The 11,491-nt window shown below is 37.0% G+C and overlaps 1 protein-coding gene and 1 long non-coding RNA gene across 50 annotated transcripts in view; one reads left to right on the top strand and one right to left on the bottom strand.

Annotated features, from left to right (window-relative positions):
* Nucleotides 1-11,491, bottom strand: part of RIMS2 (regulating synaptic membrane exocytosis 2) — a 688,984-nt gene that overhangs the window by 286,628 nt on the left and 390,865 nt on the right. The window lies entirely within an intron of this gene.
* Nucleotides 1,806-5,647, top strand: LOC119471313. The gene is made up of 3 exons (XR_005200344.1): nt 1,806-1,893; nt 5,246-5,249; nt 5,613-5,647. It is a non-coding gene; the product is annotated as an uncharacterized LOC119471313 (long non-coding RNA).

Raw genomic sequence — 11,491 nt, 5'->3', positions numbered from 1 at the left:
AAAAAAAAAAAAAAAAATCAAAGCAAAACAAAAAACCCAAAGAAAAATATTCAGAAAAACAAAGCCTCTTTCCAATTGTTCAGTGAAACAGTATCTTTAAAAAGTACTTCAAAAATAAAGAAGCTAATCCCAAAATGAAGGGGTAAAATGCAAAAAAAAAAGTGGTAAAAATTCAGGTAAAGCTAACACATCCTAAAATGACAATTAAAATAATGATTAATCTGGATGCAAAGGTAAAATTCTGTTAGAAATATGTTAGATGATAGGGAAGTAGGTGCTTATCAAATTGCAAAATTTTATACGGTTTGGAAAAAAGGTACAGATATTAATTGACATTACTTTTTTAGGTATGCATGTTAATATTACAAAAGTAATCACTAAAACAATAGAAATTAAAAACAAAAAGCAGAGTGCACAAAATAGTAATAACATGTCCCTATTTGTTAGAAAAAATAATCCATATGCATTTGTCTGTGTGTGCATAAAATATCTGCAAAAATACAGAAGTTGGTAATAGTGGTTCATTCATGAAAAGAGAACTAGAAGTTTGAGAAAAGAGGATGAGAGACACCACAATTTATGCTTTTAAGTTTATACCATATAAATGCATCATTTCAAAAATAATGGCAAAATTTTACAAATGTTTCATTTATAGATAAAAAGAACATATATTGTCTATCGGTTGGGAGCATGCTCTAATAACAACTGTGCAGTTCACATTTTTGAGAGATTGTCACTATGATTGTAATTTTGCAATTTTTCCTTTCACTTCCTTCTGGTTTTTAAAATAGGTGTGATAAAACCAAAGCCTAGGATTTTAGATGCTTCTCTGATCCTGATAAATCCCCTTTTTGAATCTTATACTAGACCTGAACTAAGCACACCTGGAGATTCATGACAAAGGACATTAGTTGCAGTTGCTTCTGTAGATGGTCCACAAAATCAGGGTTAGAGGGGATAAGAGATAAACGCAGGTTCCAGCTTGTCTTCACGGGTTCTAGTTTTCCTTGATTTTCTTTTTTGAATGCATTTTTCCTAGCCGGTTTATCCTTTTGTCCCACAAACACTTCCAGAACCACTATTAAATGAAGAGGGAACAGACTTCCACAGACTTTTTCACTAGATCCTCTTTGTGGTCTTTGGCAAGTGACTTTTCTCAGATTCCTCAACCATTGTCTTAGAACCTTCTCAAAAGAATTCCCAGCTTCTCCCACCATTTTGCAAAGTTTAATTTTCATAATAAATATCTTATTTGATATCCAGCACTAAATGCTTTGGTTTCCTTACTGAGCCTTAAATTATATTTCAGTCCTTAATCCATCTAGAGTTAACTTTTTTGTATATGGTGCAAGAAAAAGCTCAGTTTCTTCTATTTTCTTTTCTTTATAAATAACACTTTTTCCAGTTCATTTATTCTTTTTTAAACTTTCATTTTAGGTTTGAAGGTACATATGTGAAGGTTTGTTACATAGGTGAACTCGTGTCACAAGAGTTTATTGTACAGATTATTTTATCACCCAGGTATTAAGCCCTGTTTCCAACAGTTATCTTTTCTGCTCCTTCCCATCCTCCCACCCTCTACCCTCAAGTAGACCCCAGTGTGTTATTTATTCGTTGTTCATGAGTTCTCATTATTTAGCCCCCCCAAGGAAGAACATGTATTTGATTTTCTGTTCCCTGCATTAGTTTGCTAAGTATAATGGCCTCCAGTTCCATACATATTTCTGCAAAAGACATGATGTCATTCTTTTTTATGGCTTCATAGTATTCTATGGTATATATGTATCACATTTTCTTTATCCAGTCTGTCATTGAGAGGCATTTAGGTTTATTCCATGTCTTTGCTATTGTGAATAGCGCTGCAATGAACATTTACATGCATGTGTCATTATGGTCGAATGATTTATATTTGTCTGATTTGTCTGTGTCATTATGGTAGAATGATTAATATCTGTCCATCAATGTATATACTTGGTAATGGGATTGGTGGTAATTCCTCAAGGACCTAGAAATAGAAATTCCATTTGACCAAGCAATTCCATTACTGGGTATATACCCAAATGATTATAAATCATTCTATTATAAGGACACATGCAAATGTATGTTCACTGTGGCACTGTTTACAATAGCAAAGACTTGGAACCAACCCAAATGCCCATCAATGATAGACTGGACAGGGAAAATGTGGCACATATACACCGTGGAATACTATGCAGCCATAAAAAATGATGAGTTTGTGTCCTTTGTAGGGACATGGATGAACCTGGAAACCATCATTCTCAGCAAACTGACACAGGAACAGAAAATCAAACACCACATGTTCTCCCTCATAGGCGGGTGTTGAACAATGAAAACACATGGACCCAGGGAGGGGAGCATCACACACTGAGGTCTGTGGGTGGACGGACTAGGATAGGGACAGTGGCGGGTTGGGAGTCGGGGAGGGATAACATGGGGTGAAATGCTAGATATAGTGATTGGGATGGAGGCAGCAAACCACATTGCCATGTGTGTACCTATGCAACAATCCTGCATGTTCTTTACATGTGCCCCAGATCCTAAAATGCAATTATATATATATACACAAAATAAAAAAACATATTATAGTTAAAAAAACATGTTTATAGATTCTTATAAAACTATTGGATTTAGTTTGCCAATATTTTATATAGCCTTTTTTGCGGTCATCTACATATAGGAGTAAAATGAGCCTGTAACTTTCCCTTCTTGGAATGGCTTTGTAAACTTCTTGTAAAAAAGTTATGTTCCCCTTGTAAATGAGCTTGGAAATATTCATATTGTATGTATATTCTGCAAGAGTTTTATTTGATTGGGATAATCAGTTCTTTAAGATTCAGTATAAATAACCTGTAAAAATTGTCTGGGACAAGTGTTTTCTTTGTTAAAACAAGTTTTGCCTCCTCTTTCAACATATTAATAATATCTACAGATAAATGTTTGAGCTTTTTATTTCTTATTGAGTCAGCTTCATAAATATTATTTTTTAAATAATTTGTCCACATGATGTATATTTTCAATGTGTCTGGCATATACTAATAGAGTTCTCTTGCCTAAATTGAACTTATTTTATATTATTATTATATATTTTTTTCAAACAGAGTCTCTCTCTGCCACCCATGAAGGAGTGCAGTGGCATGATCTCTGCTCATTAGAACCTCCAGCTACCGGATTCAAGTGCTTCTCATGGTTCAGCCTCAAAAGTAGCCAGGGATACAGGCACATGCCACCATGCCTAGCTAAGTTTTGTATTTTTAGTAGACATGGGGTTTCGTCATCTTGGCCAGGCTGTTCATGAATACTGACCTCAAGTGATTTGCCCACCTCAGCCTCACTTTAGTATTGGGATTACAGGTTTGAGCCACCATGCCTGGCCTGAACTTACTTGAATATATACTTTATCTGAAGTTACCTCCCTTTTTACACTCATATTATTTATTTACGTCTAATCTCTTCTTTATCATTTCAGTTTTAAGAATTTTATCTACTTGGTTATTTTTCTCTTTTGTTAGCTTTGCATTTCATTAATTGGTTTATATTTCTTAAAATCGTATATAAACCTAAATGTAATATATGCTATATAACCATTTTGTCTATCTTATTTCAGTTAGTATAATTATATTGAGTTTCATCCATGTTGTGTTGTAGAACAATAGTTCATTCTTTTTTATTGCTGAGTAATATTCCATTATATGGGTATATCAGTGTGCTGATATATTTCCCAGTTGACAAGCATTTGTGTTCTTTGGCTATTATTAATACAAGCAAAAATGCAATTAGCATTCACTTATAAGTGCTGTATGGACATATGCTTTTACTTATTTTTGGTAAACATCTAGGAGTGGAATGGCTGGGCTATATGGTAGATCCATTTTTAACTCTTTAAAAAAACTTCCAAAATGTCTCCAAAAAGGCTGTAACAAATTACTTTCCCACCAGCAGTGTATGAGAATCTTCGTAACATATAAATCTAAGTTTCAGTGTAGGAGAAACTTAGCAATGTGTGAAAATCCTCTGCAATGTCTAGTATGGACAATCTTTTGCTTTACTCATTTTATTATGTAATGGTATCTTGTTTGCATTTCCCTAAAAACTACTGTTGAGCATCTTTTTATGTAATTATTTAGCACCCTTATATCTCCCTTAAGAGTCTTAAATCTTATGCCCATTTTTAATTTATTTTAATTCATGAGTTTTGACAGTTTTCTATATATTTAAAATATCAAAATATAAAGGAACTAGATCAAAATGTCTTATGTATTTTGATAAAAGTCCTTTATCAGATATAGGATTTGCAAATATTTCTTCCAGTCTGTGACTTGGCTATTCGTTATGTTAACAGTGTCCTTCAAAGAAAAGTCACATCTTCGTTTTGAGAAAATCCAATTTATTAATCTGCTGTTTAATGAATCATGGTTGCGGTATCTTGTGTAAGAAATCTTTGCCTAGCCAAAGGTGTAAAAATATTCTCCTAGGAGTTTTATAATTTTAGCTTTTACATTTAACTCTATGATCCATCTTGAGTTAACTTTTGGATACAGTATGGGTGTGGATAGTTCATTTTCTTTGAGCAGGGACATATAAAGCCTCTATTATCAGTTGTTGAAAAGACTATCAATCTATCACTGATTGCCTTTGCAGCTTTGCCAAAAATCACTGGTCTTATACAAGTGGGTATTCCTGACTGTTCTATTGGTGCATGTCTATTTTTTATTTCAATGTCTTGAATACTGTAGTTATAAATTTTGAAATCACATAGTAAAAGGCTTTCAAATTTGATCTTCAGATTTTTTTTTAGCAAATCTAGGTACTTTAATTTTTAATAATAACAGAATTGTTTGTCAATTTATACACAATATCCTGCACAGATTTTAAAATGTGCACTGAGCCTACTGAACAATTTGGGGAGAACTGACATATTAATAATATTGATACTTCTGACTCATGAACACAGTGTACTCACATTACTCCATTTATGTAGGTCTTTTAAAATTTCTCTTAACAGTGTTCTGTAGTTTTCAGTTAGAAATATTTTGCATCTTTTGCCAAATTTACACCTAAGTATTTCATATTTTTCACTCTGTCTTAAGTGGCACTGTATTGGTCTTTTTTAAATTTTACTTTAGATTCAGGGATATATGTGCAGATTTGTTATAGAGGTAAACTTGTGTCAGGGGAGTTTGGTGTAGAGATTATTATGTTACCCAGTTACTAAGCATAGTACCAGATAGGTATTGTTTCTGATCCCCTTCATTTTCTCCCCTTCCATCATCAAGGAGGCTCCAACGTCTGTTGGTTTCCTGTTTATATCTATGTGTTCTCATCGTTTAGCTCCTACTTATAAGTGAGAACATGTGGTATTTGGTTTTCTGTTCCTGTGTTAGCTTGCTTAGGATAATGGTCTCCATCTCCATCCATGTTGCTGCAATTAACATGATTTTGTTCATTTTCATAACTGATGATATTTCATGGTGTATATATACTACATTGTCTTTAACCACCTTACCACTGATGACTATTTAGTCTGATTCCATATCTTTGCTATTATGAAAGGTGCTGTGATGAACATATGCATGCATGCATCTTTATGGTAGAATGATTTATATTCCTTTGGGAACATACCAAATAACAGGATTGCTACGGTAAATGGTAATTGCGTTTTTAGTTTTTGAGGAATCGTCACACTACTTTCCACAATGGTTGAACTAATTTGCTCTCCCACCAGCAGCTAATAAGCATTCCCTTTTTTCTGCAACCTTGCCAGAATCTGTAATTATTTGAATTTTTAGTAATAGCCATTCTGACTGGTGTGAGAAGTTATCTCATTGTGGTTTTGATTTGCATTTCTCTAATTATTAGTAATGTTGAACATTTTTTCATAAGCTTATTGGCCACATGGATATCTTCTTTTTATTATTATTATCATTATTATTATTATTATTATACTTTAAGTTCTGGGGTACATGTGCAGGTCATGTAGGATTGTTACATAGGTATACACATGCCATGATGGTTTGCTGCATCCATCCTCCATCACCTATATAAGGTATTTCTCCTAATGTTTTCCCTCCCCAATACTCTCACTCCCTGCTATTCCTCCCCTACCACAACAGGCCCCAGTGTGTGATGTTCCCCTCCATGTGTCCACGTCTTCTCATTGTTCAACACCCACTTATGAGTGAGAACATGTGGTGTTTGGTTTTGTATTCTTGTGTCAGTTTGCTGAGAATGACGGTTTCCAGCTTCATCCATGTCCCTGCAAAGAAAATGAACGCATCCTTTTTTATGGCTGCATAGTATTGCACAGTGTATATATGCCATACTTTTTTTATCCAGCTATCATTGATGGGCATTTTGTGGTTCCACGTCTTTGCTCTTGTAAACAGTGCCACAATGAACATACGTGTACATGTGTCTTTATAATAGGATGATTTATAATCCTTTGGGTATATATCCAGTTATGAGATTGCTGGGTAAAATGGCATTTCTATTTCTAGATCCTTGAGGAATTGTCACACTGTCTTCCACAATGGTTGAACTAATTTACACTCCCATCAACAGTGTAAAAGTGTTTCTATTCTACACATCCTCTCCAGCACCTGCTATCTCCAGATTTTTTAATGATTGCCATTCTAACTAGCGTGAGATGATATCTCAATGTGGTTTTGATTGGCATTTCTCTAATGACCAGTGATGATGAGCATTTTTTCATATGTTTGTTGGCTGCATAAATGTCTTTTTGGAAAAGTGTCTGTTCATATCCTTTACCCACTTTTTGATGGGGTTGTTTTTTTTTTGTAAATTTGTTTTAGCTCTTTATAGATTCTGGATATTAGCCCTTTGTCAGATGGGTAGATTGCAAAATTTTTTTCCCATTCTGTTGGTTGCTGGTTCAATATAATGATTGGTTTTTTTTTGCTATGCAGAAGCTCTTTAGTTTAATCAGATCATATTTGTCAATTTTGGCTTTTGCTGACAATGCTTTTGGTGTTATGAAGTCCTTGCTGATGCCTATGTCCTGAATGGTATTTCCTAGGTTTATTCTAGGATTTTATGATATTAGGTCTTATGTTTAAATCTTTAATCCATCTAGAGATAATTTTTGTATAAGGTGTAAGGAAGGGGTCCAGTTTCAGCTTTTTGCACACAGCTAGCCAGTTTTCCCAACACAATTTATTAAACAGGTGATCTTTTCCCCATTGCTTGTTTTTGTCAAGTTTGTCAAAGATGAGATGGTTGTAGATGTGTGGTGTTACTTCCAAGGCCTCTGTTCTGGTCCATTTGTCTATATCTCTGTTTGGTACTAGTACCATGCTATTTTTATTTTGTAGCCTTGTAGTATAGTTTGATGTCAGGTAGTGTGATGCCTCCAGCTTTGTTCTTTCTGTCTCAGCTATATGGGCTCTTTTTTGGTTCCATATGAAGTTTAAGGTGGTTTTTTCCAGTTCTGTGGTCAATGATAGCTTGATGGGATAAGCATTTAATCTATAAATTACTTTGGGCAGTATGGCTATTTTCATGATACTGATTCTCCTATCCATGAGCATGGAATGTTTCCATCTGTTTGCGTCTTCTCTTACTTCCTTGAGAAGTGGTTTGTAGCTCTCTTTGACGAGGTCCTTCATGTCCCTTGTTAGTTGTATTCCTAGGTATTTTATTCTCTTTGTAGCAATTGTGAATGGGAGTTCACTCATGTTTGGCTCTCTGCTTGTCTGTTATTGTTTTATAGGAATGCTTGAGATTTTTGCACATTGATTTTGTATCCTGAGACTTTGTTGAAGTTGCTTATCATCTTAAGGAGATTTTGGGCTGAGAATATGGGGTCTTCCAGATATACAATCATGTCATCTGCAAATAGAGACAATTTGACTTCCTCTTTTCCGAACTAAATACGCTTTATTTCTTTTTCTTGCCTGATTGCTTTAGCCAGAACTTCCAATACTATGTTGAATAGGAGTGGTGAGAGACGGCACATTTGTCTGGTGCCAGTTTTCAAAGGGAAAGCTTCCAGTTTTTGCCCATTCATTATGATATTGGCTGTGGGTTTGTCACAAATAGCTTTTATTATTTTGAGATACATTCCATCAATACCTAGTTTATTGAGAGTTTTTAGCATAAAGGGCTGTTGAATTTTGTCAAAGGCCTACTCTGCATATATTGAGAGAGTCATGTAGTTTTTGTCTTTGGTTCTGTTTATGTGGTGGATTACATTTATAGACTTGCATATGTTGAACCAGCCTTGCATCCCCGGGATGAAGCCTACTTGATCGTGATGGATAAGCTGTTTGATGTGCTATTGCAATTGATTTGCCAGTATTTCATTGAAGATTTTTGCATCTATGTTCATCATGGATATCGGCCTGAAGTTTTCTTTTTTTGTTGAGTCTCTGCCGGGTTTTAGTATCAGGATGATGTTGGTCTCACAAAGTGACTAAGGGAGAATTCCCTCTTTTCGTATTGTTTGGAATAGTTTCAGAAGGAATGGTACCAGCTCCTCTTCATACGTCTGGTAGAATTTGGCTGTGAACCCATCTGGACCTGGACTTTTTTTGGTTGGTATTTAGCCTATTTATATTTAAGGTTAATATTGTTATATGTGAATTTGATCCTGCCATTTTGATACTAGCTGGTTGTTTTGACCATTAGTTGACACAGTTTCTTCATTGTGTCAATGGTCTTTACCACTTGTTATGTTTTTGCAGTTGCTGGTACTGGTTGTTCCTTTCCGTGTTTAGTGCTTCCTTCAGGATATCTTGTAAGGCAGGCCTCGTAGTGACAAAATCTCTCAGCAATTGCTTGTCCATAAAGGATTTTTTTTCTCCTTCACTTAAGAAACTTACTTTAGCTAGATATGAAATTCTGGGTTCAAAGTTCTTTTCTTTAAGGATGTTGAATATCGGCTCCCACTCTCTCTGGCTTGTAGGGTTTCTGCCAAGAGATCTGCTGTGAGTCTGATGGGCTTCCCTTTGTGGGTGACCCAACCTGTCTGTCTGGCTTCCCTTAGTATTTTTTCCTTAACCCTGGTGAATCTGATGATTACGTGCCTTGGGTTTCTCTTCTTGAGGAATATCTTTGTGGTGTTCTCTGTATTTCCTGGATTTGAATGTTGGCCTGCCTTGCTAGGTTGGTAAAGTTCTCCTGAATAATATCCTGAAGAGTGTTTTCCAGCTTGGATTCATTCTCTCTGTCACATTCAGGTACACCTATCAAATATAGATTAGGTCTTTTCACATAATCCCATATTTCTTGGAGGTTTTGTTCATATCTTTTCACTCTTTTTTCTCTTAGCTCGGGTTCTCATTTTATTTCATCGAGTTGATCTTCAATCTCTGATATTCTTTCTTCTGCTTGATCGATTTGGCTCTTGAAACTTGTGTATGTTTTGTGAAGTCCTCATGCTGTGTTTTTCAGCTCCATCAAGTCATTTATATTCTTCTCTAAGCTGGTTATTCTAGTTAGCATTTTGTCTAACCTTTTTCCAAGGTTCTTAGTTTCTTTGCATTGGGTTAGAACATGTTCCTTTAGCTCAGAGAAGTTTGTTATTACCTACCTTCTGAAGTCTCCTTCTGTCAATTTGTCAAACTCATTCTCTGTCCAGTTTTGTTTCCTTGCTGGTGAGGAGCTGTGATCCCTTGGAAGAGGAAAGGTGGTTTTTTTGTAATTTCAGCCATTTTGAGCTGGTTTCCTCCCATCTTCATGGATTTATCTACCTTTGGTCTTTGAACTTGGTGACTTTCAGATGGGGTCTCTAAGTGGACGTCCTTTCTGTTGACGTTGAAGCTACTTCTTTCTGTTTTTTAGTTTACCTTCTAACAGTCAGGCCCCTCTGCACAGGACTGCTGGAGATGTACTACAGACCCTGCTTGCCTGGGAAACACCCACAGGGGCTGCAGAACAGCAAGGATTACTGCCTGTTTCTTCCTCTGGTAGCTTTGTCCCAGAAGAGTACTCGCCAGATGTCAGCCAGAGCTCTCCGTTAAGAGGTGCCTTTTTGGATATAAGAGGGTCAGGGAACCACTTGAGGAGCCAGTCTGTCCTTTATCAGAACTCAAGTGCTATGCTGGGAGCTCCCTTTCTCCCTTCAGAGCTGCTGGGCAGAGACGTTTAATTATGCTGCAGTGGAACTCACAACTGCCTTTTCCCTGGAGTTCCATCCTGGGAAGGTGGGGCTTTACTTATAAGTCCCTGATGAGCTGCTGACTTTTTTCCGAGACGCCCTGCCCAGCAAGAAGGGAGCCTAGTCACAATCTGCCTGCAGAGGTGTTGCTGAGCTGCTGCAGGCTCTGCCCTGCTGCTATGTAAACTTCCTTGCAATTTGGTTTATACAAGCAAGATTAAAACTGCCTTAGTAATGGCAGATGTCCCTCCCGCTACTAGTTCGACCATCCTAGGTCAAGCTCAAACTGCTGTGCTGGCTGCATAAATCTCAAGCCAGTGGGTTTCAGTTTGCTGGTCTTTGTAGGGGTCAGACCTGCTGAGCCAGATCACTTGGCTCCTTGCCTTCAGCCTCCTTTCCTTCAAGGGAATGGGTGGTTCTGTCTCACAGGCATTCCAGGCATGGGCTAAAACAACCACCCAGTTTTGTGCTGGAAACCTGCAGTGCTGGAGGTGTTGGCACCATCAGGAATCTCCTGGTCTGTGGGCTGTAAAGACTGTGGGAAAAGTGCCGTATCTGAGCTGGAGTGCTGAGTGTCCAGAAAAGTACCCAATGGCCACCCTTGTGTGTGTGGGGGTCCTCAAGTCCCTTGCCCTTCTTGGGTGAGGTAGCGCCCCACCCTCCTTGGTTTGCCCTCCTTGGGCTACACCCACTGTCCAACCAGTCCCATTGAGATGAACCTGGTACCTCGGTTGGAAATGTGAAGATCACTCGCCTTCTGCTCCCACTCTCTGTGTGCACGCCAGGCCTGTTCCTATGAAAACCATTTGTTCAGGTCCCTTGTTCACTTTTTAATGAGGTTGTTTAATGCTTATAAATTTGTTTAAGTTCCTTATAGATTCTTGATATTAGACCTGTGTCAGACACATAATTTGCAAATATCTTCTCCCATTCTGCAGGTGGTCTGTTTCCTCTGTTGATAGTTTTTCTGTGCAGAAGCCCTTTAGTTTAACTAGAACCCATTTGTCAATATTTTTACTTTAGTTGCAATTGCTTTTGGCATCTTCATCGTGAAATCTTTGCCAACTCCAGTCTCCAGAATGATAATTTCTAGGTTGTCTTTCAGGGTCTTTACAGTTTTTACATTAAGTCTTTAATCTATCTTGAGTTGACTTTTTGTATATGGTGTAAGGAAGGGGTCCAGTTTCAATCTTTTGGATATAGCTAGCCAGTTATTCCAGCACGATCTTGTGAACAAGGAGTCCTTTCCCATTACTTCTTTTTGTCAGTTCAGTCAAAGATTTCATGGCTGTGGGTGTGTGCCAGTATTTCTGAGCTCCTCATTCTGTTTCATTGGTCTGTGTGTCTTTTTTTTTT

This window comes from Cebus imitator, unplaced genomic scaffold (genome assembly GCF_001604975.1).
Source record: "Cebus imitator isolate Cc_AM_T3 unplaced genomic scaffold, Cebus_imitator-1.0 Scaffold56, whole genome shotgun sequence".
Lineage (NCBI taxonomy): Eukaryota > Metazoa > Chordata > Mammalia > Primates > Cebidae > Cebus > Cebus imitator.
Note: the sequence above shows the minus strand (reverse complement) of the source record. Positions and strands in the feature narration are given on the sequence as shown.